At 52.3% G+C, this 27,005-nt stretch overlaps 1 protein-coding gene across 3 annotated transcripts in view; it reads right to left on the bottom strand.

Moving 5' to 3' along the window:
• SULF2 (sulfatase 2) overlaps positions 1-25,152 on the bottom strand; it is a 113,006-nt gene extending 87,854 nt beyond the window's left edge. The window contains exon 1 of one of the 3 annotated variants that reach the window (XM_059132920.1): positions 25,132-25,152. The gene's annotated coding sequence lies outside the window, so the exon portion shown is untranslated. Of the gene's footprint in view, positions 1-24,440; positions 24,577-24,948; positions 25,090-25,131 lie in introns of those variants that run through there. The other 2 variants (XM_059132923.1, XM_059132922.1) reach the window with 2 other exon arrangements.
• Between the last annotated feature and the right edge of the window lie 1,853 nt (positions 25,153-27,005).

The following is a 27,005-nucleotide window of genomic DNA, read 5'->3' as shown; positions in this document are numbered from 1 at the left end:
CAGGGAACTCATCAAGGGCTCTGGTCCATGGGAGGAGATGTGCCACTGCAACAGCCCCCTAAGAGGTCCCCCACTTCCCCCGACTGTGCCCTCACTCTCCATCCTCTCCAGGGCACCGGGAATATCTTCCTAAAAGGTAAATCCCATAGGATCACTCCGTGGGCCTGGCCCAGCCTGAGACCAGCAAGGTATTCATGGCATAAGATAGAAGGGACTCACCCCAGATGGCACCAGCATGGGGTGTTCACCTCACTTTAGCCCCAGTCCTGTCCCTCACCTGCTCAGACCCCCGCCTTGGCTTCCCCAGCCCAAGGAATACAATGCACACTCCCCACCATGTGATTCAACAGATCTAGCTCCTTCCTACCTCTTCTCCTTCCTCCCAGTTGCTCCCCAGCCCCACAGGCTTCTTTCTGTTAACAAATCAAGTGTGTTTCTGCCCCAGGGCCTTTGCACGTGTTCTTCCTTAAACCTAGAAGATTCTTTTCCCAGATTTCTTTTCTTTTTTTAAATTAAATTTTTTGGGAAGATTTTATTTATTTATTTGACAGAGAGAAAGATCACAAGTAGGTGGGGGGGGGAGCAGGCTCCCTGCTGAGCAGAGAGCCTGATGCAGGGCTCAATCCCAGGACCCTGAGATCATGACCTGAGCCGAAGGCAGAGGCTTAACCCACTGAGCCACCCAAGCACCCCTCAGATTTATTTTCTATACAGGGCTCACTCTCCTCTGTCAAGTCTTGGCACAAATGTCACCTCCTCAGAAAGGGCTGCTCCCCTATCTAAGGTGGTGCCCTCCACGTGAGGCGCTCTCTGTATTTTATAACTGTGTTTATTCTCCACAATCCCTACTACAACCTGCAATTATCTTAGTTGCCCAGTTCTCCCCACTAAAGGCTCAGCCCCACAAGGGTAGGAAGTGGGCCTATGTTAATCACAGCTGGGTCCCCAGCTCTTAGTACTATGCCTGTCATGTAGTAGTAGTAGTAGGAGCCCAATACATATTCTGAAAGCTAAAGGAATGGAGATTTGGTTAAGGTCCTCTGAGTTCTGCAGACTGAGGGCCACGGGGCTCGGCAGGGCCATGTCATGACCTCCGTATGGAGGCTCCGAGGCATCACCAACCCCCATCCCCTGTCATCCCCCCGCAGGAAGGGTCCATGGGGCGGGCTGCTCTTTGTCCCTCCTCTGTGCCCCAGGAAGTCAGTCTCGCCTCTACAGGTGGCACCTGCAGTCCCCGGCTTCCTGCTAGTTCTGCCAATGGGAGTTCTGCTGGGCAGGTGGAGGCAGGAGATCAGCAGGAAATCAGCAGGAAATCAGTTTCTCCAGCTCTGCTCCCTCTCTTGCATCCCAGGCACCCAGGGCCTTTGTCTCTCTAGGCTGGCCATGGTTCTAGCTTTCCTTTAGCCTGGCGGCACTCTCAGCCTCCTCTTGCCCCTTCAAGCCTATGGGGAGTGATGACTCCCCTCCCGTGCCAGTTCCCTCCAGGGGTTGTAAGATTCCTTCTTTGCTCCCTTAACCCAAAACGCCTCTGGAAGTCATGCCTTCAACTGACACTCCCCGGGGCAGGCTAGGAGATGGAGCAGGCTTCTTGCTCTGTCTCCCTCCCCAAGGACCGCCAATAGGACAGCTGTGCAGGGAGGGGAGATGGAGATGGGGACCACATTCGAAGCGGAGCTGACCTGGGAACCATGACTTTCACAGGCTCCAAGGGCAAGCACTGGCTTCCATCCTGTGGCCTCTCAGCAGCCAGAGCCACCGCACCAAGTGTGTCCTGAGCTCCTGCTGTGCCACACTGTGGATGGTTAAGACACATACTTTGGAGTCACTTGCTGGCTGACCCAAGGCAAATAACTCAACACCTCTGTGCCTCAGTTTCCTTATTTATAAAACAGGTGTGGAGGATGAACCAGGTTCATACAGAGTGCTGAGACCACAGGCCGGCACATGGAATGACCCAGAACACGTCATTCACAGAGTAAACCATTGGTAGATCATGGTCGCTGTAGTCGTGGGTGGGCTGTGAGGGGCACTCTGCCTGCAGAGTCTCCCCCACTCCCAACCACCTCCCACACAGGCACGAGCGCTGTTCCCATTTTACAGGGGAGGACATGGCGGCTCAGTCGTGGTCCGGAGCTCACCCCGGGGAGGAAACGGCAGAGAAGGTCTGACCTCTGCTCCCCTGCGGGTCCCCTCCCCTAAACGCACCGTTCCCAGCCTCCCCCATTCAGACACCACAGCCCCCCGTTGCCGCTCTATCTCCACAGCCCTTCTGCTGTGACATGGCTTCATTTAAAAACAAAAACACAAATCCGTGTTTTTAAAAAGCAAACTTTCTATCCAAGGGTAAAGGGGAAAACTGGCATTCCCCTTGCCACCAAACGAACTCACACAAAATGAAGGAAAGCGGACACTGCTACTCAGTCTCAGAGCTTCTCGTTTCTTCCTAAGGCTCTAAGCTGAGCTCTATGCCCGCCTCCTTTCCCACCTGTACACGCTCTCTTTTTAAGTGTGGAAAGGAGTCAAAATGCATTAGCACCATCCCAGACTTTCTGCTGGAGGGAGGGGGAGGCTGGAAGAGGGTTGAAAAGTACACATGTTCCACCATCAAATCGGTCCCTGAATTAACCCAAACCCTGGGGTGGGGGTGGTCCTCAAATCATGTTGTTTATCAGGCTGTGTCCACCTGTTCCTGGAAACACACTAGGATGCTCTGTGCTTTGCATTTGAACTGATGTGCCCACCAGCCCGCCTTCATGTGTGAAACGCACTGTCACATGCCTTCAGAGAGACAACAAACACTAACATTGAGAGACTATCCAAGGGGTGCCCCACGACTCTCTTCTGCCAGGAACAGTAACAGCGAATGCTTGTGGAGAGCGTACCATACTCCAGCCCCTGCTCTCGACATTTTACGTTTAATCCGCATCTCCACTCATCCATATTATACTCATCTTGCGGATGAGGAAGCAGAGGCACACAGTGTTAAAAGTGCTTTTTCCATGATCACGCGATTAAGTGGCAGGTTCAAAGCCAGTTCTGGCTCAAACAGAAGCCTCTGGAAGCAGCCTGCTGGGCAAGTTCCTGAGGCTCCCAGCCTCAGTTTCCCTCCTCATTTGCCAAATGGAGCAGCAGGTGGCCAGGTGTCCCCTGAGGGTCTTTGGTCTGTACCTGTGATGTAGAAGGGGCTATGGAGCTGGGAGGTGCAGTCTGTACTGAAAGCTCTGGGCCAGATGGTGGGTAGAGCTGGGAGATGTGGTCAGCTGGATTCTGTTCCTAGCACCCACGCTAGTTTTCTCATGTCCCCTTCCTTCCCCGCAACAACCACAGTCCCTTTCAGTCCCTGCTCCCTGGCAACTACACCCCGCCAGCCAGGACGCTCCCCATCTGGATGGAAGTCAAAGCTCTGTGACTGGAGACTGGAGAATAACAGGGGCTAATTATTTCATCAGATCAAGTCATCGGTAGGTCGATTTTTGATGAATTCCCCCAGCTCTGACTTCCCCTGGCCTTGTGCCAGCCTCTCTCTGGATGCTAAAGAAATCAATTAAAAATGACACATGGGATTCTGCCTCCATTTTTTCTCCTTTTTGGAAAAAAATTCAAAGTGGTTAAACAGAGAGTATGCGGTGACTCCGTACAGCACCAGTGGCCTGATGTCCCCACTATACCCTGGACACCTCGTCTCATTCCCACCAGCTCGCTCCAAGGTCCATCTGGGTCCTTCTCTTTGTCCTGTATCTTCTACAAGTCTTGGCAAAGGCTTGCCAGTCTAGGAAGACAGCTCTAGAAATGTCTAGTATCCCAAGTGTTCAGAAACATCACTCCTGCTTCTAGATTTATCTAGAAGATAAATTAACCTGCAGAGAGGAACATGTCTCTGGGGGACCAATGACCTCCCGACTCCACAGACCACAGCTTTGGGGAAGCTCCCAGGACCTCACCCAGGCCTTCCCAGAACAACCCAGATGGTAGTCTTCCTCTGAGGATCCTCAAATCGCCAACAAGATTAGCCAAGCAGAATCTGGGAATGACGGAGCAGCTGAGGGGGCGGGGGAGGATGTGGCTAGAGGCAGAGCACGGCCCTTACCAGATGGAAGAACACGCAGGAAGAAGGGAAGAAAGGGGACTGTAGGCTGTGGCGAGATGCCCCATGTGCTGGGGCCAGGTGGTCCAGACAGCCCGACCACTTAGTCCTCCTTCATTCACTTTACAAATTTTTACTTAGGACCTACTATGCGCGAGGCACAGTGTTAGGTGGTAAGATATTCCCGCCCAGCACCTAACAGCCTTCTAACTGGTTTCCCTGCTTCTACCTCCTCCTCCTTCTATCAAGTAGCCAGAGGATCCTGTTAAAACCAAAGAGGCTGTCTTCCTGCACGGAAAAGCCTTCAAGGGCTTCTACTTCCTGGTGAACAAAACCCCAGACATTCCAAAGGGCCAACGAGATCCTACATGGTCTGCCCATCCCCTCTCTGACCTCATCACCTTCCATTTTTCCTCTTGCCCACCCAGCTCTGGCCACTTGGCCTCTGTGCTGTACTTTGCACATGCCAGGCATGTCCCCACCCCAGGGCCTTTGCACTTACCTGCTTTGGAGTCCTCATCCAGATATCTTCAAGGCCTTTTCCTCCCCTCCTTTAGTTCTTTGCTTACATTTTGTCTTTGTAGGTTAGCAGAAATCTCTTCTCTTCCCACTAGCACCAACCACCTCTGACAAACTACATCTTTTTACTTCTTTCTTTATGGGTCCCTCCTTTCAGCCCACCCCCCACTAGAGTGTCCGCTCCCTGAGGGCATGGATTTTTGTCAGCTTTGTTTCATATCTGCATCCCCAATGTCCGAAACAGTGCTTGGCACGTAGCAGGTACCTAAGCTATTTACTGTCTTAGGAGAGAAATTTCTTCCCCGTGACAACAACCCCCAGCTGTGGTTGGGGTCCCTACCGCCCCCTTACTGCACTAGGTAGGGGCAGCCTGACTGGAGAGCAGAACACGTGACCCAGGTAGAGCCAATCAACATGTTCCGACTCACTAACTCCAGAGATTGACCCAGAGGCAGGCATGTGACCTGGGCTTAGCCAATGGCAGACAGCGGGAAGAAACTGGGGCAGGGGGTTGGTGGCTGGGTGCAGGGAGCCGGAGCGCCATTCCCGCCAGCAAGGGGGAAGCTCAGAGGGGTGCTGGTGACACCGGGCTGAGCCTTGTGCCTGGTCACAGGCTCAGACAAGTAGCCTTTGCCGCTTCAGTTAATCTGAGCTGGAGCTGTCTTTCGCAACAGGAAGCACCAGGATCAACACAGTAAACCCCCTTACAGAACAGTGATGAAGAATAATTGATATTTATGGGGTACTTATCACAGGCCCCGCCCCTTTCTCAGCCCTCCTCCTGTTAGGTCGCATCACCCTTACAACACACTTATGAAACTGGATGTTCTACTTGCAGGCGAGGAAGCTGAGGCATGGAGAGTTTCGAGAACTTGCCCAAGGTCATGCAGTTTGGAGGAACCGCAGAATATTGTCCCTTGGCCTGCTTCCTCCCCGTCCTCTCTCTGTGCTTCCCTGGACCCTGGGAGGTTCACGTGGTTGGACCACATCAATGGGCTCCGTGCTCTCTTGCTCCTGGTGGGGTCTGGCCAAGGGGGACACCACCAGGGGAAGGGACCATGTGAGGAGGGGCCTGGGTACTTGCCAGGCGTCCCCTCTGCCCGGGTGCTGGGAACTGAGCACATCCCTCTCTTGCTCTGCTCGGGGCCACATCTCCTGTGGGTGGCCCGCTTCTGGTTCCAGCAAATGTTCCCCACTGTCCTCAGCCCCAGGGATCTGTATGACTCATTTTCTTACACTCTGCTCACACCTTTGTTGGAGGACACCCTCTGTTTCCCGCAGGGCCCTGGGTGGGTAAAGCAAGCAGACCTCACAGTCGAGATTTGCACCCAGACGTCCTGACCTCAGAGGCCCATCCTGACTCCTATGCTCACTGGGAAACTGACGAATGATACAAGAAGCTGTGGTTAAGTGTACTGAACAAACAGGAAGAAGAAGGGGGGAACTGCTGGCCTGGGGGGCAGTCAGAGAGGGCTGCCTGGAGGAGGCCTTATAAAATTTAAGAAGCCTAACAGGAACAAAGTTCTGCAGAATCCACATGATTTTTCTGAAGGAGAGGGTAGAGGACAGGGTGCTTCTGGCACGGGAAATGGCCTGAGCAAATAGCAGGCAGAGTGGGAGGGATAGAAATGTGTGGTCCCGAACCTTACAAGCCCAGTTGTCTAGACAGGGGATGACACAAGCACATCTGTTAAGTCTTATACTCCTCTGGTGTCTCCCCTTCTTCCTGGTCACAGACTTTTTCCAGCCTTCTCTCTTCCTCTCCAGGGCTGTCAAGGAAAGGACAGGAACTCCTGCAACCTATGGGCACAGACCTTCCCTGTCTTCCCTACCTAGGGCCAGGGCATCTGGGGGCTTTCTGTGCATGGGCCTGGAATTCCAGCTGGAGGCAGGGAACCAAGCCAGCTCTCAAAGCAGGACGTGGGACAAGAGAAGAGTTTTTCAAAGGGAGGAGGCAAAGATCAGGTTTCAAGACAAGAGCTCAGGATCTGGAAAGGAAATTAGGACATAAAGAGAAAGGTTTGTTTAGGAACCCCATTAGTTGCAGAACTATTGATTCAACAAGAAATCCTCAAAGACCTACTGCATGTCAGGCACAGTTCTTGGCACTGCAGATAAAGCAGTGGGAAAAAAAAGTCCCTGCCCTCAGGGAGCTGACATTCTTAGGAGTCAAGAGGTCAAAAGCCAGAGCTGAACACCTCCAGCTAAAAGTGAAAAGTGTCAGGAATCAAAGTACTGGCAAACCACAGTGAGCCTTTAGGACAGGACCATGGAGTATAGTTAAAGCTCAAAGAAAGTTTAGAAGCGAGATATTTAAGGTACCAGAGAGATGAACATCACAAGGTTTTGTATGTAAAGTGAGTGGGTGTTTGGGAGGCCATGTAATTCACATGCCTGAATATCTGTGCATCTGCGGTCAGGTACTGTTTCACGATCAGTGGAAAAAAAAAAAGACACAAATTTCTAATCTCATGGAGCTGATAGAGAGATTGGAGGAAGCCAAGCAGAGAGATATGTGCTAAAATGCAGCAGGGAACAGGTGGAGAAGGGGTGGAGATGGGGTCTGCAGCCAGACAGCCGGCGTTCAAATCTTGGTTCCACTATGGACTAGTTGTTGGGCAAGTAACTTACCCTCTTGTGGCCTCAGTGTCTTCAACTGTAAAGTGGGGCCAATAAGAGCACTTTTTAAAGAGTTGTGAGGAGGAAATGGCTTAATGCCTGTGAAGCCTTTAGAAGGGGACTGTATACACTAAGTGCCCAATACATATTGCTTAGCGTTATTTGCTGGGTTTGGGCCAATGTAATTTCTATAACAGTATCCAGTTTTCATTTGGGGACCTTCTCCCTGATCCTTGGTCCATAAGGTTCAAATTAGGCCACCACGGCAGAGCTCCCTGGCTAGACCAAGCAATCCAGACCTGAGCCAATCAGGGCCTTCCAATCCCTCTTCCTCAGTGATTGGCCAATCAGAGTAATCCGGGCACCTTGGCCTGACTAGGAGGAGATGCCTACCCTTTCCAACTGGCTAGCTGGTTCCATGTCCTTCCACCATGAAGGTGAGGGAAGACTGACGCCATCTTGCCTCATGTAGAGGTGGACTGAAGCCAACACACAGAAGAAAACAGAGCTGAGAAATGGAACATACTTGGGTTTGGAAACATTTGGGACTTGGATCCAGCTAAACCTGAAGGAAGAAGATTTACCCTGGATTGTTTCAGACACCAAGAGATTCCTTTTTCTCCTTCGACAAATAGCTTGGGTTGTTGTCTTCCTTTCTTCCTAGGTCAACTTTCTCACATGTTGACTCCTTAGGACCATGAATTATTTCTTAGGTCGCTCCAAGTTGCTTTCTCTGTCACTTGCCACCGAATGAGCCCAAATGGTAAAGCGAGCTGGAGACAGAGTGTTGACTCAGGTGGCTTCCCAGTCGCCTCTGGCCTCTGTGTAGAGGGGCCTGACAACGCGGCTTGCTAGCTCTCAGCCTGGGCCCAGGCCCAACTCTCTGCTTTACTGGAGGCAAACTTTCCTCATCGTTATTTGTCAACCGATAAGAAAAAGGTGGTGTAGAAAAGCAGACGGAACGTGGGTGTGGGAGTCATGAATTCTTGTCCCAATTTGGTCTCAGTTTCTTCATCTGCCAAGCCAAACAGACTGTTCCCTGGGCACAGCCCTGAAGCTTGGGATGGGTGGAGCCTGACAGGTGGAGAGAAGGCCTTCCCTGACCGCCCTCTTGGGAGCAAGCCTCCCTGTTACGCTTGGCCTCATCGAAAGTTAGTTCTCTTCAGAACACTCATCACACATGTGATCCTTCAGGCACTCTCCTATTCTGGTCTTTATTTTGTGGGGGTTGTTTTCTCACTGGAAGTTCCACAGGGGTAAGGCTGTCTCGTCTTGTCTCTTCTTTTTCTTTTCTTTCCTTTTCTTCCTCTGCCCCCCACACTTTTAGATTAAAAAAATAAAAAGATTTATTTATTTGAGAGCGAGCGAGCAAGCAGAGGGAGGGGAGAGAGAGAGAATCCTCAAGCAGACACTGAGCTGAGTGGGGAGCCTGGTGCAGGGCTCGACCTTAGGACCCTGAGACCACGAGACCATGATCTGAGCCAAAACCACGAGTTGGACCCTCAACCAACTGAGCCACCCAGGCGCCCTGGGCTGTCTCTTCTCTAAAGAGTTCCAGCCCCCGGCACAGCCTGGCTGCTAATTCTTGTAATTAGTCAACAAATATTTCCTGGGCACCTACTATGCGCAGGCCCTAGTCTATGTGCTGAGGATCCAGAAATACATAGTCTCTCATGAATCAGACACCAAAATAAATCACAGGCATGAGGTGATGAGTCCTCAGGGGGTGAGGCAGGAGAGGGAGGTCACAAGCGCTGGCTGTGGGGGGGGGATTGCATCTTTAAATGTGGGGGTTGTCAGTCGGGCAGAGTCCTGAAGGAGAGGAAGGAATGTGCCTTGCAGATACTTAGGGGAACGGTGTTCCAGGTCTAGGGGAAAGACACGTGCAGGTATGCTGGGGGAGGAGTGTGCCTCGGAGTCTGCGGCACGTAGCGGGGGCTCGTATGGCTCGCGTGGGGTTGAGTGATCGGAAGGGTACTATTTGGAGTGAGCGGAGGATCTGGAAGGTTCCAGCCTGGGAGTGTTGAGATTGGATATAGGTCTTAACAGGATCCTTCTGGTGGCGTGCGGAGAACGGAATGAGGGGCACGAGGGTGGGTGCGGGAGGGCCGGAGAGAAAGCTGCCTAGACGGTGCCTGGACCAGGGCAGGGGCAGCGAGGGCGTGAGATGGGAGATTCTGGATATGGTTGCATGAACCAATGAATGAATGAATGGGGGACAGACGGGCACAGGCCAAGCGCTCCAATGATGATTTCTGTATAACAAGTGATCTTTGACTTCAGCAGAATAAAGTCTTTTTTTTTTTTTTAATGCATGGCTGGCTGGTCTCTGTTTTGGAATGGCTGAGGCCACAGCTGAAATGACCGAAGGACTGGGGACTTGATTCATCGGGTGGCTGTTACGGGCACTTGGCTAGGACCTAGGGGCCCTCTCCTTCCTCCCTGTATGGTGGCTTCAGGGGTGGGCTCTGATTTCTTAAGTGGCAGCTTCCGGCTCGGAAGGTGCATGTCCCAGCGATGGGCGGTGCCGCCTCAGTTTTTCCTACTGAACTCGGTCTTCTCTCTGCTGTTCCCTGAGCGTCACCCCTCTGCCCCACCTTCTATTGGTTTCTCTATTGGTTTCACAAGACTGGCCAGATTCAAAAGGAGGGGACAGCACTCCACCTTTCCATGGAGGAGTGTCAAGGTCACGGTGTAGACTAGCACGCTGGCTATCATGTGGCTTGTGAAAACACAGGGGCACCTGCCAAGTCCCAGAGGCCAGGGCACCATGGCAGATAGAGCCACGGGGGCCTCTCCCCAGCAAGCAGCACCCTTTCTAGGAAGTGAAACTTAAACCAAGTCAGATGCCGTGTCTGCATCTGGCAAGCTTTGGAGTCTGTGGCCATGCCCAGCTTAAAGATCCCTGAGCCTCAGGAAGCCCTGGGTGACCCAAAGGCTCCCCAGACCCCACACCTCCATCTCCTATGACCCAAAGGGGTTCAGTCAGTGGTGTCAGGTCCCGAAGGTTCTGAAGGGAGCAGAAGAGGCAAAGAGAAAAGCTTTCCCTGGATGTGGAAAGCAGGCATCCCCCCCCCCCCCACCCCACCACACACTTCAGAGAATGAAGCTTCTCCTGTTTTGGTGGCATGGAAACCATTAATTCCCCCTTAAAAAAAACACTTCTGCCTCCTCATTTTTAAGTAGAAAGGAAACCACCAAAAAACCCAGAAACCCCAAGTGAAGTATGTGACCTGGTTTTGGGGAACTGGCCCCTAACTGTCCTCACTTCCCTCCTGCTAACGTGGGAATGACACTCCTGAGGCGGGCTCATTGATCTTCTGGGCCCCCCGCCACCGGGCCCATGGAAGCCATCCAGGAGAGGAGGCCGCCGTGCCGTGTCATTGGGCAGCTGGCTGGCTTGTCGGGGGTGGGTGCTGGGTCATCCTTGGATGGGGGGGGTGCACTGTAGGATGTCGATAGCCTCCCTGGCCTCTCTCCCTGTGCCATGTGAGAAGCACCTGCCCCAACTGTGGGGAGCAAAAGTGTCTCTAGACACTGCCTCATGTCCCCTGGGGGATGAAATCGCCCCCATGGGAGAACCCCTGCCATCAATGGACAGCAGCATAAAGAAACAAATGTAATGACATTGCTCTTGGATTCTTGCTTGCCAAGGGCACCGATCTTTTCTAACAAGGGGAGTGGGACTCCTTGAAGACCACCAAGGAGGAGTTATAGGGACTCCTTCCTTGATGACTCAGAAGGCTCAGAAGGTTCACACAGTGAAATTCATGTCATTTATGGCCCCTAAGAGGAGGACCACTGCGCCCTGCCTACGGAAACCATGCCTTCATCCAGTCAACGGGACTGGGTTGGCTGGAGTCCAGCGGGCTGGTCCTCGGCCTAGGCTCAGAAGCTTGGATGTCGTTTGGTTACCTCTGAAGAGAGAAACCTGCATGCAGTGGCCTTTGTCTAAAGTGGGGCCTCAAACTCAAATGCCTGCAGGGGTCTGGCAAGAGAAATGAGTGACCTGGTCTGGATTTAGGGGCCCGGGTTGGGGGGTGAGGACTGGACCACAATGGAGACATCGTTTCTAAAATGAAAACATTCAATACATTTTAGACACTGAGCACACCAAACAAAGCTCCTCTGGAGCTTGCCTGGAGGCCTATTTGCAACCCTTCAAAGCTATGTGAGCTTTCCTGAGCACCTACTATGTGCGAGGTGCTATGTAGGATGCTGGAAGCAGCCATGAACATGGAGCAGGTCAGGCCTCTGCCCTCAAGGAACTAACATCCCAGTGCGGGAGACAGATGATAAAGGAAGATAAATTTCAGGTCGTTTTAAGAGCTTTGAAGAAAACTGTTAAGGAAACGGGATGAAGAGTAAATCGGGGGAGGCCCCGAGGAAGGGATGATGTTTGAGCTGAGACCAGAAGGTAGTGAGAAGTCACTTGTAGGGGAAATGCTTCCTAACCAAAGGAAAAAGCGAGTGCAAAGGCCCTGAGGTAGGAATGAGTTTGGTTGGTTTAAAGAACAGAATAAAGACCAGTATGGCAGGAGCAGGAGTGGCAGCCTGCCACAGAGGAGGTTGGACATTACCTTCCCCCAGCCCACACCTTCCAGGTAGGCCACACCTGTTGTTCTTGCTAGGTGTTCAGGGGAAATGGGAATCAGACACAAATTCCCACCTCTGTTCTTTGTTCTTTTGTCTCAGCTGTGGACAAAAGCTTCCCTGGCAGCTAGTTACAAAGTTATTTCTGCAAAAGGCCTTTGGCCAAAAGCAATAAGCTGGACCTGAACAGAGTCATTATTCACCCCGAATTGTGGGCTGGCTCTCAGTGTAGACTGCCTCGGCTGGGACTGAGGATTCCAATCCCCTCTATTTTTTAACCCCAGAGTTTACCCCCACAGGACACGTATTTATGGTTCCAGAGACCACAGTTCCCTTCGAGAAGAACATAAAGGGATAAAGGCCTATTTTGGCGGCCCCATATTAATAATCCAATTATTTCTTCCCCTTCCACCCAATCCACCGCCGTGAGCGCCATCCTCACCCATCACGCCCCTGCTATTAGCAGATGAGCTTCTCATTAGCTCACCTTGGTAACAGCCTGGCACTTACAATTATTTGAGAAGCTTTGTACTCCTTGGTGGGGGAAGGAGTCTGAAGCAACTTTTACCAAGTAACTCACTAAATTTAGAGACGCAAGTGGAGAGAATTTTGCATGACAGGTCCATCTCCAACCCTGGCATGCTGTGCAGTCTAATCAGCAGCTGGAAATAGACTGCCAAGGGAGCAAAGCCACAGGTTAGAGGTGCTCCTTGGGCTCGGATCAACTTCTCCTGCTGCGGGTCTCACTGTGGGCTGCAGGGCAGGGCGGGGCCTCACTGGGTATCAGCAGGTGTGCTTAGTGTACTGTGGCTGGAGAGGGCATGAGGGCTGGCTGCCAGTGTCCAGGTGGCGTGGGGTCTAGGGAGGTGGGAGCACACTTCCTGTGCTGGTGGTTCCTCATTACGGCACACGCTCTCCCTTCCAGGAGCCAGCTCAAATGAGCCCCATCTTTGGGGTTAGGATGCTGAGACATGACAGCAATTGTGGGAGCTGATTTGGCCCCATAAAGAGGGCTCTCAGGCCCCCAGCAATGCCTGGGTTACAGGGCCCCTGACCTGGAAGAGATGCTACATAGATTTGGGCATTCTACTCTTTTTTGGGGGGAGAGAGGAGGGGTTGAGGGAGAGGGGAGAGAGAATCTTAAGCAGGCTCCGTACCCAGCATGGAGCCTGATGTGGGGCTCAATCTCATCACCCTGCGATCATGACCCGAGCAAAATCAAGTGTTGGACGTTTAACTGAGTGAGCCACCCAAGGTGCCCTTTGGGCTTTCTATTTATACTAGATTTTTAGAAAATGCATTCATCCATCCATCCATCCATCCATCCATCCATCTTCTAGCCATTCATTCAAAAATGTTAACTGCTGACCCCGGGGGAGTTACTTATTCAGGGGCCGAGTAGTGGTTCCTAACCTCGTCCAGCATCTGGTCCCCTTTTCCTGATCCTGGAAACCCAACTTCCTTCTGAGGATTTTCTCTCCTTTGCCAAGATGTGTCACCCTCTCCTGCCGTGTGACCCAGGGGTGATCATGTGACCCAAGTCAGTCCATCACACCCTCTCATGAGGCTTCTGACTCTTAAAAGGAATGTCAAGAGAAGGAAAAATCTGGGGTGCATTTGTCCCCATTGGAACCCCTCCTCCTGCAACTCTTGCTCTGGGGGCCCTAGGGCTTCCTAGGCTAAATCCTTAGAAGTCCTGGCGGCTGTCCTTTTTGTGTTCCTAGGAGTCGGGCTACTCCGAGACCACAATACTGTGAGGAAACGCTCCCAGCTGTGGGAAAAGGCCGTGGGGCAGAGCACGGAGGATTCAGCTGATGGCCCCAGTGAGCTGCAGGCCATTCGAGTGGAGGCATTTTGGATCTTCCAGCTGATATCACAGGAAGCAGGAAAAGCAGGAAACCACCCAGCAACCCACAGAATTTTTTACAAATTCACTGTTGCTTCAAGCTGGGGCTGATCTGTGGTTACAAAGCAGAAACACAACCAAACAGCCTTGAATGACCCTGATTCGAGCCCATTCCTCCGACTGAACTGTCACAAATGACCGACGATGAATCAAGATGTTTGGTCTCCAGCGGCCAATGGCTTGAATCGGGTGAAGGCGGGGAGGAGAACTCATTCATTCATTCATTCTCTCAAGCATTGTTTCAAACAGCCACCGAGCTGAGCACTGAGGGTACCAAGACGAACAATGGTAAGGAGCCCGTTTCCAGTGGGGGCACCGCACGTGGTGCCTCAGTTCCCTCGATTACAAAATGGGAATGATAATAGGCCTTAATCGAAAGTGTTGTGATGTGTCAATGCTTGGCAACCCAGCACCCGACAGACATTAGACTTCTGTTGTTATAAACAAACTTGGGATGCGTGGTCTTCAGAAATAGCGGGGGGGGGGGGCAGGCGGATGAATCCAAGGACCACGGGGGGGGGGCAGACAGGTGACATGAATGAGTGAAGGGGGCCCAGGGTAAGAAAAGCCCACACGCTCCCTTCTCTCCAGCTCTCATTCTACACTTCCGGTGGAGGCTAAGTACAAAGAAATACTGCTCCACGATGAGGACAGCAGGGCAAGTGCAATGGCCAATGGCAAGTGAACCTGACTTCAGCCTCAGACAATAGGGAATGGGGGGGTACTGTGGCAGAGTGGAGATCGCTGGGGATGGGAATTCAGGCCCAGATATGGCCCGCGTCTCCCTTTTTTTTCCCCACAACCTGGAAACTCTAAATTTCTAAAAGGTAAAATCTCACAATTTTTAAAGATCTGACGACTTTAAGAAAATGTTCAAAACAGTGTGCAGGTTAAACATTTCTGTGAGCTGAATACAGGCCCCGCTTTGCCAGCCTGTGACATCCTACTCTAATAGGACAGAACAAGGAGAGACTTCTTTATGCCCCACTTTCCTGGTCTGTAAAATGGGGATTAGGAGGTCTCTGGCTATAGATGGTATGTGTGTGTCTCCCCAAAATCGTATGTTGAAACCTAATCCCCAGTGGGACAGGATTAGGAGGTGGGGTCTTTGGGAGGGTAGAGTTCTCAAGAATGGGATTAGTGTCCTTCTAAAATAGACCCCATAGATCTCCCTTGCCCCTCTGCCATATGAGGACACCAGACAGTGTCCTCTGTGACTGAGGAGGTGGTCTCTCGCCAGACTCTGAATCTGCTGGCACCTTGACCTTGACGAGAAATTTCTGTTGCTTAACAGCCTTCTAGTGTCTGGTCTTCTCTCAGCAGCCTGAGCAGACAAGCCAACCAGCATCACGGACTTGTCACGCGTTCACCTGAGTGGGCACTTAGAATGCTGCCTGGTGTGTAGAAATGTGAGCTTTCAGGAGCGTGAGTTCAGGAGAGGAGGTGAGAGGCAGGTCTCCTGAGCTGTGATAGCTCTTTTCAGGAGGGGCCATTAAGGCGGGGAGGTGGGGAGAGGAGACTTTCTCAGGGCACCTGCAGAAATGTCACGCCACTGATCTCACGCATTAACACTCACATCCCAAGTGGAGCCTTCTGCCAGCCCTTCGGCAGGGCCTCATGTCCTTGCTGTGGCCTGGGGGCGATGGCCACCCCTCTGTGCGTGATGACAGCATGAACCCCAGCTCTGGTTCAGGGACCTGTGAGTGCAAAAGCAACCCTTCCCACTCCCACCTTTGCTTTTTGCAAACGACAAACTGGTTTTGACACCTTTACCTTGAGCATTCGCCTTTGAGCAAGGATCCCCAAACACTAGATTCAGACTCAGCCGTACATCGTTCTGGGAGTTGGGGATACAGAAGGGAATGAGACAGACTTGCTTCCTATAGCCACAGGGGCTTATTTTTTAGTGAGGAGAGAGGACAAAGGACAAATAAACAAATAAGCACCTTGAGAGAATTCCAGAGAGTAGGAGGTGTTATAAAACAGGTGTGTCATTCTAAGTATTATCTAAGGATGTGATGTTTGAGCTGAGACCTGACAGATCAGAAGGAGCCAGACTTGTGAGGTCTAGGCAGAGCGGAGAGCAAGTGCAAAGGCCCTGAGGCTGGAACAAGCTTTGATGTGGCCAGTGTGACAGTGTAATTAGCTTGGAGGAGTGGGGTGAGGCGGGGGCGGAGGCCAGGCGGTGCAGGGCAGGGTAGCCTCCAGCAGGGAGTCTGGACTTTACTGTAAATACAATTGGCCACTGGAAGGAGGGTTTCATTACAGGAGCTGCCACGACCTATTTGCAGAACTGCCTAGCAGGAGACACCCACCCCATCCAGCACTTTCTCTTCCTGCGTTAGCAGCATTAAATTTCAGCTGTATACTGGAGCCCCCCCCCCCCCCCCCCCCGAGCTCCCAAGTATCCTGATGCCCCAGCCCCAGCCCCACCTCCAGGGAACTGATTTAATTGGTCTGGGTGTGGCCTGGGTACTGGGATTTGTACAAGCTGCCCTGTTCTGCTTACGAGCACCTCCTGAGTCCGTGGTGAGAAGCCCACCTTGGGCTCCCAAGATAGGGCTCGGAGCCCTACAGGTTGGTCCCCAAGGTCTGCTCCCTTCCTGAGCTGGCCTGAGGTCTAAAAGTGGGCTGGGTGGGGTCAGGGTGGGGAGGGGGACATGGGGTGATGGGAGGGGGCAGGTAGGGCGGTTGAGAGGAGTGGTATAGAACCCCTTCGAGAAGCTAAAAAGAAAGCAGTGTGGAAAGCAGTGGGTGGTTTCCCCCCCAAATTAGCAGCAGAACTACCCTAGCATCTAGCAATTTCACTTCTGGTATTTGTAAGAAGGAAATGAACTCATTATCTGGAAAAGATACCTGCACCCCCGTGTCCGCTGCAGACTTACTCATGACGGCCCAGACATGGAAGCAGCGTTGGTGTCCGCTGAGGGATGGATGAGTGCACAGAGACGAGGTGGTGTGTAGACACACACCACGGAATGTGGCTCAGCTGCGAGAAAGGAGACCCCGCCCTTTGGGACCACGTGGGTGGACCTGGAGGGCATTATGCTTCGTGAAATAAGTCGAACAGAAAAAGACAAAGACTGTAGGAGCTCAATTAGATGTGGCATCTTAAAACGAAACAAAACACGGAACTCCGACAGAGAAGACTGGTGGCTGCCAGAGGTGGGGGGCGAGGGGTGAGCAAAATGGGTCAAGGTGGCCCACAGGTGCAAACTGCCAGTTACGAGCAGGGACAATATATAGCGTGGTGACCACAGTTCATGATGCTATGTATTTGCAAGTGGTTAAGAGAACAGATCTTAAAAATTCTCAGCACAAGACACAGAAAAACATTTAACTGGGTGATGATGGCTATTAACTAAACTCCCTGTGATAACCATTTTGCAAAATATCCGCGGATCAAATCTTTATGCTGCACACCTAAAACCAATATGTGCCTATGGGTCAATTATGTCTCAATGAATTAAAAGAAGCTAAAAAGGATCTACAAGCACAAGCAATGACTTTTAGAAGGAATTTCCATGTGTCCATTCGTGGTACTAATGTCTCACTGTGCGTGCCAGAGGTGCAAGAATGCTAAGTAGGATTATCCCCACTTTACAGAGGAGGGATCTGAGGCTCAGAGGGACACAGCCGGTGTGTGAATCAGGAGGTCTGGTTCTAGAATGCATCCTCTTAATCCTGGGACACACTGATCCTCAGAGATGTGTTTTATGACTAGTCTTCTATACCCTCTTCATCTCCTGCCCTAGTGGAAGCCACTGATACCCAGAGGCACCCAAGGACGGTGATGAACATGAAAAGGAGCTTTGGGACAGCTCTGAGGCAGAAGCTGTGGGTGCCCCCCGCCCAGGTCCTTCCTCAGTTTACAGGACCCCAACTTTATTAAGGAGGTAGATGCTGGTCTTGGCAATAAACCAGCATGGTCCTCAGAAGGGTGAAATCAGCCCTTAAGGGTGTCTGCAGGAACCTGTGAGGACTTTTTGGTTGTCACAGTGACTGGGAAATGTTTCTGGCACCTGGGTCGGGGCGGGAGGGGAGAGGGCAGGGATGCTGAATAAATTGCACATTCCACACAGTGAAGAACAGCCCCATTTCTAGCATGACTTTCCAGTGTCCCACACTGGAAACAGTGGGGGAAGCAGCTCTTACAGCTGGTTACCTGATCTCAGAAATGAACCCCATTTCACATACAAACACAAAAGATGTTTTGCCTGGTTCTCCTCTGCCCTGAATTTTCTGGAAATGTAACCACTAAGTAAACTGAGGGAAGACTGTAGTTTGTTTTGTTTAGAAATTTGGGGTAATTGTTCACTATCTGGGAAAATCACATTGTTTATGGCCATAGCACTTGCGGTATTTGAGCTGTCCAAACCACGTGTTCATACCCCACTGGGTCAGTAACAGATTTAGTGACCCCACACTAGTGCGGGCGTCTGACTGCTTCGTTATGTCTTCCAGTGTAGCCGTGTCTAAGATACTGCCATACCTATGTTTATCTATACCTCACTTTCCTCTTGGTTTTCCTTTACATTATAGTCAGGGTATTTGATCAATTAAGAAATGTACAGATGAGTTATTTTTATCTGTGAATTTATTTCAGGTAAAACTTGGCAAAAATATTTGCTCTAAGAAGAGGGTGTCTGATCTGCTAATCTTGGGACCCACTGAGCTAATTCAAATGAAAAGCCCATTTCCCTTTGCCAGTCATTGGCTTAGGCATGAGTACAAAAGCCAACCCTGGACCAATGAGACAGGACACAAAGTCTGCTGGGGTAAGGATTTTGCTCTCTGATTAAAAGAAAAACAGCATGGAGTCCTGCTCTTTATTTCCACTTTGTATGAAGATGTGATGTCTGGAGCTGCAGCAGCCATCTTGAGACAATGAAGCAGCAAGACCAAAGACATGAGGAGGACAGATGATCAGAGAACGGGAAGATCCTGAGTCTTTGAAGACATTATTTTACAAATAAACTGGCTCCAGGGCTCCTCTGCCTCAGACTCTTGTTAAGTGAGAACTAACCTTTCTACTGCATAAACCACTCCCAGACAGGAATTCCATTACCTGCAGTGAATACATCTTGATTCACATTCAAAGGATTAGGACACAAAGTCACTAGGAACTGAAGTAGGATTCCCTCTTCTCTGAGACATCCAGAAAAAGATGGAAAGTGTCTGTCTCTAGAACAGGCAAGAAATGCAGCTTTTGGATGATATGATTGTCCACAGAGCATGAACATATCCTGAACTTGTTTTTCATTCTCCTTTCAAAAAGCTCCTCTCTTCTGGCCGCTGAGGTGGGTCAAGTCACCCACTGGGGCCTGCCTGGGAGCCAAGAAGAAAGTCTATTGGCAACATTCTTCACCTAACACATCTGGCTTCCACCTGGCCAAACACATCTTGCTCATGGTCTCAGGGAATGACCCTGTCCATCAACTCATACAAAACCTACTCACAACTCTGAGTTTGGTGTCGAATTTACCTACATTTCAAGTAGGGCCCAGGTGTGCAAAGCAGTGGGATGGGCCTTTATAAGACAAGGCTACATGTCAGAAGCCAGGACCACTGGACAATTAATGTTTTGGTATCCTATTAAGAGACTGTGTGGAATTCAAGATGGTGGTGGTCTCTGGTGAGAGATAATTCTATTTAGTGTGGGTCTGGGCTGGAGGAGAAGCTCTGAAGACCACGTCCACAGGTGGTCTTCTACCAAGGAGGCATCACGCTACCTGATGTTAAATTCCCAAGGGCATCTGTTGTAGCATGATGAATATTTAGTTCTGTTTGCTCATCACTGAGCAAGGAGGAGTTGGACAAGCAGAGGCTCAGCCAAGGCCTTTGGGAATTTCTCAGAAGCGTCATAAAGAGGGGAGCGTGTAGGGTGTGCTAAAAATATTCATCAAATAGATGCAGGACAGGCACGATGGGAGGAGGGGAACATATCAGAGAACAAAGTACATTTTTCCTAGACGATTGTGTCCAGTCCTATGGCCTCAAATAACATCGGTGCTCTGGTGACTCCCAGATTTAGGCAGCCAGCCCCAACCAGCTCCAGACTTGTGTATCCAGCAGCCCCTGAGTGCTCAGAACCCCAGGTCATCTCAAACCCAACACTGCCATGACTGATTCTGGATGGGCTGGACTGATTCTACCCCCACAGGCTGTCTAAGCACAGGGTTCTCTCTTGCTCATCCCAATGCGTAACCAGTGTCTGGCACACAGTAGCTGCTCAATAAACACGTGGGCCCTGACAAGCAGCCGGAATGCTCTCTTGCTCTGTATAGCAGTTTCCTAAAACCTTCATACCCTAATCTCACGTAGAGCATTTCCCCTACATCAGGCAGGAAGACAAAACAGGCATACTCCAAGGGCTCCCTCTGCCCAGCCTCCCTGCCGAGGTAGGACACACACGTGGTACTCTGGTTCACTCCCCAGCACCCAGGGCCCTCCGTGGGAATTTGATTCAGCTGGGTCTGGACTTGGCATTTTTAAAACAAATATCTCCAGGTGATTCTCATGTAACTAGAACATGTGGCCCCGGCTGCCAGAAAACAGAAACAAGGCCGGGCTGTATCTTTCAGACATTAAGACAGAGAAACGGCCTCCGAGGCCTGCTGACCCCAGTGGAGAGGGAGAGGACGCTGCTCACCCAACAGCTGTTTCCATGGTGTCCACCTTGACTAAAAGGTCAGGCCCCTCGGACCATATTAGTGTCCCCCCCACCACATCACATGTGTTGGCTGTTTTCCTCCCCAGCAATGAGGCTTCTTTCACTGGGATCCTCTGAATTTATGTTCTCCAGGGCTTCGGGGGCTCAGTGGCTCTGTCCCCAGCTCCAGGGTGGGGCCTGAGGGCCTGGCCGATTCATTTCCTTGGCCAGCGTTGGTTTGAAGTGAGTGCATGACTTAGAGCAGTCCCATTAGAGGGATGCCTGGGGCGACGGTGGGCATTTCCAGAAAAGAGCCATGTTCTTTCCTGTTGGGCTTGAACCAGAGATGGCAAGAGGACCACTCTTCAGCGGCCAACCTGGACACCTCAATTATGATAACAGCCAGTGTTCACTGAGGGCCTGCCGAGCTCAGGCGCCGTGCTAAGCACTTGACATTGACGAGCTCATTTCACCCTTTACCACAAACCAGGCGATAAGTGCTACGATCATCGTCATTTACTGGATGACAACACCGCGGCTCAGAGAGGTTAGCTAATGCTCCCCAGATCACACAGCTGCGCAGACAGCCAGGCAGTCTGGTTCCCCTAACCACGGAGCCAGAGCCTGCCCACCCCCTGGAGCTGGAGGGAAACCAATGGAAGGAAGAGCAGAGATGCAGGGGGACGGATCCTCCAGACAGCATCTGAGCCCTGAGCGTAGCCGGGCCTGAAGCTAGAGTTACCGGAGCGCTTTTGGTTATAAAAGCCAAACATGTCCCTTCTTTTCTCCTTCTGCTGCTTTGAGATTTTTCTCCCTCTCTTTCTGTTGCTTCCAAGAGAAACAATCCTGATTACTTTACAGCCCTTTTATGAAAATACCCCCCATACTCCATTTGCAACTTGCACACAGCAGCTGCTCAGTAAACAGCACCAGATGCGAGCGGAGACTGCTCTTCTGCCCTCCCCCACCCCCCTTCACTGCTGGGTGTGTAACCTTAACACCCACTGCGGCCAGTTGCCACTTCCCCTTTCAGCTCCAAGTGAGGCCTAGTTCCCTAGCAACCATCCCAATTAGGCAATCACACCATTTATCGGGATGCCAATTAATTATAATGATCCTAATGATCTTCCAACTAGGTAGCGCCTTGGATCCGATCAGGGGCATTGCAGACTCCCCAAACCCCGGTCATCACAAGGAAGCCTGAGGAGCCCTACCTTCCATGTCCCCCAGCCATGCAGGGCCCAAGCCTGATACAAAGCTGAGAACCTCAGGGCCACCAGGGAGAGGCCCATGTGACTCCATCACCAACCACAAGAGGGCCTCACCTGTAGGCGAATTTAAACCCTTCCACCGTTTGTGCTTTCCGTGGGCCTGGACCTTCACCTCCGATGTCATGCTTTTCTCTATCAGCCACATTTGGTCGGTGCCTTTGCATTCTGAGAAGGGAAAGCGTGTGCCTACTTGTGGAGGGTCGGGGGAGGGAGTCGGAAACGTGGGGAGGCAACTGCACATTCTCCTTAGGGCAACACCCCTTCTGCAAACCAAAAACAAATCTGAGACTCCCCCCAATCGTGGAGATTTGGGGGATTATTGATGGGCTTCTGTCTTTCTAACCTTTATTGTCTACTGTGTTTTCTTCCATTGAGCAAGTACTTCCTCTGTGCTTGGAAGAAAGACCAAAGTCATGGAGGGAGGAGAGTGCAGTGGGTCAGAGTGGACCCCGGACCCTCATGGCCTCTCGCATCCAGGCTCTACCACTGACCAATTTTCAGTAAGTTACGATCCCCTTTGCACCTCCGCTTTCCTCATCTTTAACATGATGAAAATCACAAGATCTATCTCACAGGGTTTTGGGGTGGATTAAACAAGTTAGTACGTACACAGGGTTAGATCAGTGTTTTGCTCATAAAACACCATCATCATAAGTCTAGATAAAGCTCTTTCCTCGAATGGCAAGCTGGTCAGGAATTCTGATATTCTTTTTTTTTTTTTCCCCTGGGGGACTCAATCAAAGAACAGACTTGGCTGCGCTGGGTGATATTCCAAGTCTGGCTAACTTAGGAGACCAGAAGCTGTCCCCTTGAGGCATGTCCAAACAGATTAATTAAACCTATCCAGGGAAAGGAAGAGGGAAATGTCATTCCTAAATCAACAGGCACACGCGTCAGAGTATGCAACTACACTACAACTAGGTCCTCCGGATGGCGACTGAACACAGCTGTCAGGCAGGGGATGTGTGTTCATGAACACACGTGAGCTCAGGCACACACGCACGTGTACACACATACACACACACTCACTCTCCCACACAGCCACACAGTCCTCCTCCAAGCCCAGGCTTTTTACAATTAACTCGTTATTCAACCCTTAAGTTTGAAAACTTAACATGTTATTAGGGTTTTTAAAAAGCCATAAATTCAAATAAAAAAAACCCCCGAAACTGTACGCAAAGCCCAAACACCAAACCCACACTGACTCTCAGCCATGGCCGTTATGTCAACACTGGGCATTTATGTATATACACTTGGCCCGAGGGAAGCAGATCCTTCATGAGCAAAAGTCCAAGCAGCCACCAGCCAAGCCTGTCGCATCGCCCTTCAAGCTGCTTATTAGAGCGCTAAATCACACCCCAGACCAACTGTTTTGATGTGTGTCCTCCCCTCCATGATGTAGGACAAGGAAAGCTGGGAGACCCTCTCTTACAGGATGAGTGGTCTCCAGTCGGTCCCATGTATGAATGGCTTTAATTTAATTAAAACCCTCCAGTGGCTCTGTATTGGGAAGCGCAGAGAAGAAATCCCCTTCACTATTAACTACGAGATGAGAACGGCTCTTACTGCTCTGGGGAGAGACACTGCTGTCCTCCAGGGAAAGCCCATCCTACCCGCTTCCCTGTCCCCAGAGAACGGGCTCTAGAGCAGCCTCCCCTTCTCTGCCCAGAAGGAAGGGAGGGTGTCGCTGTGGGACAGAGGCAGGGGCAGGTGGAGAGGCCGGGGTAAGCATCCTGGCAGGCACAGATGTGCAAATACCCAGATTCAAAGGTAAGCTGAATGTAATTACTTGGTTAATTAAATATTGACTTTTAACTCAAAAAGTGATTAAAATAAGCTGCCGGAAAGAGAGGAGAGGGGGCAGGGAAGGAAGCTGAACTTTCAGGAAGGAGGAAGATTGCCCTACTGCGTGCAAGGAACGTGGTCTTCAGTCTTAAGGCAGGTAGGAAACTGCGGACAGAGGTCACTGTGCAAAACTAGGATTTGCGGGTGTCTCTTTACACTCTCCGTATCTAAGACCGTATCTCTTCATGAGGCTGCTCTGAAAGCGAACCGAGCGAGCCTCTGGCTCAGGAAGATACTGATCGTCGCGGTTCCCTGGAACTAACGCGGTACCGGGTACGAGGACATGCTCCACAGATACTCGTAGAACGAATGAATGAACTACTAGAAAGAATTAAATTAAAACACACACACACACACAAAAGAAAGAAAAGTGCACTCCTAGAAATCGCCTCACTGGCACACTTCTGAGCCCCTCGGGAGCCCGCGGAGGGGAGCATCTCTCCACAGGCGATGAGAACTGGTTCTGACCTGGCCTGGAGGAAGTTTGTCTTTTCAATCCTATTTGCCCTTTCGGTATCTGCGAGTTCCCAGTCACCCTGAAGATCCGGTCCACCGCTTTCCCGTGTCCTGCCTGGACAAGCCCCACGTGGCCTGGCTTCTAGCCGGTCCGCTGGGTCTAAACTCAAAGGGGTCAAGGAGGCCATCCCCCCGCGGCCGGCGGGCGCGGGCGCGCTTCCCCCGCGGTCCTCTAGGGCTCCGCGTGGCTTCCGCGGGTCAGGGGCGCGATGGGAAGTCTTCCCCGGCTCGCCCGGCCCGCCGGCGGGGTCGAACGGGTCATCGCCCCGCCGCCCGCCGGCGCCGGAGCCTCCCGCCCGCCCGCCGGGTCCCACCTCCGCGCGCCGCGCTGGGGCCGGAGCGGGGCGGTCGGGACCGGCCCCCGCTCACCTGGGCGGCGCTGCGGCCGCTGGGCGCCCCCGCCCCGCCCACCTGGGCCCCGCGCGCCCCACTCACCCGCGCGCACGGCCCCGGCGGCCTCACCCCGCGCGGGGCGCCGCCGCCTTTGCCGCAGCCCGGCCGGGCCGCGGGGCGCAGGGGACTCCGCGCCGCTGCTACCGCCGCCGCCGCCGCCGCATCCCCGGCGAGTGCCGCCGCCGCTCCGCCTCCCCTCCCTCCGCCTCCTCCCGCCTCTCCGCCCCCCCGGCCCCGCCGCCGCCGCCGCCCCCCCCCCCGGCCCCCGCCCCGCCGCACCGCCCTCGCCAAAGTCCGGCTCCGCGCCCCGCCCGGGCGGTTCTTACATCGCCCCAGCCCGGCCGGCCGCGCTGCCCGAGCCAGCCCCTTGGCACGGCGCGGCCCGGCTCTCCGCCCGCCAGCCCGCCCGCCGGCCGGCCTCCGTGCGCTGGGAAGGCGAGCGTGCGCCGGGGCGGGGGCGCCGGACCGGGAGACGCGGGCGGCCGGGGGCCCGGGGCCGGGGGACCCCACGCGGCGCCCTCCCCGCGCCCCCCGCGCGCCAGCGCTTTACCTCTGGCTCGATGGACGCGTGACCCCCCGCGCACGGCCTTGGCTCCGAAGTGCGGCCCCGGACGGGGCAGCAGCGGAGAGCGGGGGTCCGGGCAGCTCTCGGCCTCCCGATGCCTCGGGACCCGGCTGGCCGCGCTCCCGGCGCCGAGCGCGCACCCTCGCCGGGACACAGACGCACACTCACCCGACACACACTCGCTCCCGCTCGCCCTCGGCGGAGAGTTGAAACAGCTGTGGGATTCGCCCAGGAGCTGGAAATGAGGGAGGGACGCGAGCCAGAGCTGTGTGTGTGTGTGTGTGTGTGTGTGTGTGTGTGTGTAACACACAAACGGGGGGGGGCATCGCTAATAAATCAAATACTGCAATAAAGTGAGGAGGACCATTGATCAGGTCCACTTGGCTGGAAACGAAGAGAATCCTTGCCTCTTTCCCGCTTTCTCTCCTTCCTCGGAGCTGGAAGGAGCCAGTGTTCCGCGGGGCGTGTGACAGCCGCGGCCGGGCGCTCCCCTCGTAATGACACGTTAATAAATGTTTTCTTTTATCTGCTTTCACAAGAGCTCGCCCCGGTCTGCAAACACCCGACCGCCTTTGCTGAAAGCCCGGCGCTCGCCTCTAACGACGCACATCTGCCTTTGGAGCGGCCGGCTGGAGCCGGAGCCCCCAGCTAGATCGCGGGGTGGACTGCCCACGCGCCCGGGGAACCTTCCCGAGATACTAACTTGAGCTCAAGTGAAAAGAGCTGCCGTTTCTTAGAAATGGTCCGGGAATAGGAAAGAAAGAAGCCGGCTTCCTCCTCCGAAACGGGAGGAATTCGACTCAAGGTGGTGCTGTCCACCGCGGTTTCGACTGTCCCCAGTGCCACAGCGGAGGCCGGAGGGGGACGAGGCTGACAGGGGTGAGCAAAGAGCGGGCAGACAACCAACCAGCAGCAGGAGAAACGGCGCTGGGTTGCTAAGGGCGGACAGACCGTGCTGTAGAGAAGTGCTCTTGTAGGCGACAGTGACTTAGTGTCGCACAAGGAAAGTATTATTATGCCCGTAATACAGATAGGGAGACCAAGTCACAGAGAGGTTAAGAAACTGCCCCGTACGTAGGTCAGACACTTGTTCAATGATGGACCCAGGATTTGAACCTGAGGAGTTTGGGTCCAGAGTTCTGCTAAGTCCCAGGCCATTTACTTTTTAGTCCATCATCTCCTTTCTCTCCTTCATGCCAGCTAGGGGTGTCGTATTTAGCAAATAAAAATACAGGGGGTCTGCGAGGTGTACTAAAACATTCTTTGTTTATTTGAAATTCAAATGGGATGTCCTAACCCAGTTGGAGGCGCTCGAGTCCCCCACTTTGTTCTCTCCTCTTAGCCGGGCCAGATCAATCTGTAGTCTAAATGAATCAGGAAAACCTGGAACTTCTTTTCCTAAATCAGATTCTGGCCTCGCTTTTGGCACCACCGAGGTTGCTGATCTTCTGCCCTTCTTTTGCCTTAGAACAAAACGTCAGGCTTGCTTCTTTACCACCACGGACCAAAAAATAATGGAGACTCCCTTCCTTTCTGCTTCATCTCTGTGGGAGACTGCAAAGCTTCTAGGCCAACGCTGTCCCTGTAGATTATCAAGCACGCCCTGGTTGTAATTTAAAATTTTTTAGTAGCTGCATGAAAAAGTCAAAACAAAATAAAACAAACCCCCACAAAAAAACACACAGGGGAAATTAAATTTAATAATATATTTAACCTAGTCTATTCAAAATATCACTCCAACACGCAATCAATGTAAACATTATTAATGAGATATTTTACATTCTTTTTTTCTTAGGGAGTCTTTGGAATCCGATGTGTATTTTACACTTACAATGTCTAACCATTCGAACTGGCCGTGTGGGGCTGAGATTACCATAGAAGACAGAAAGTACATTTCTAGTAGGTTCTGTGGTCCAGGTTATCTTGTGTAATCTTTGTGACCATTTTTCAAGAAAACTTATGCTTACAAAGGGGTTGGCAATTGGGATTTTAACCTATTTGAGACTGTACCTGGCTTTGGGACATCTATCTCCTGGGACAGT

The sequence above is a fragment of the Mustela lutreola genome, chromosome 9 (genome assembly GCF_030435805.1).
Source record: "Mustela lutreola isolate mMusLut2 chromosome 9, mMusLut2.pri, whole genome shotgun sequence".
Classification (NCBI taxonomy): domain Eukaryota; kingdom Metazoa; phylum Chordata; class Mammalia; order Carnivora; family Mustelidae; genus Mustela; species Mustela lutreola.
The sequence above is the reverse complement of the archived record's forward strand: the minus strand, read 5'-3'. Positions and strand labels throughout refer to the sequence as shown.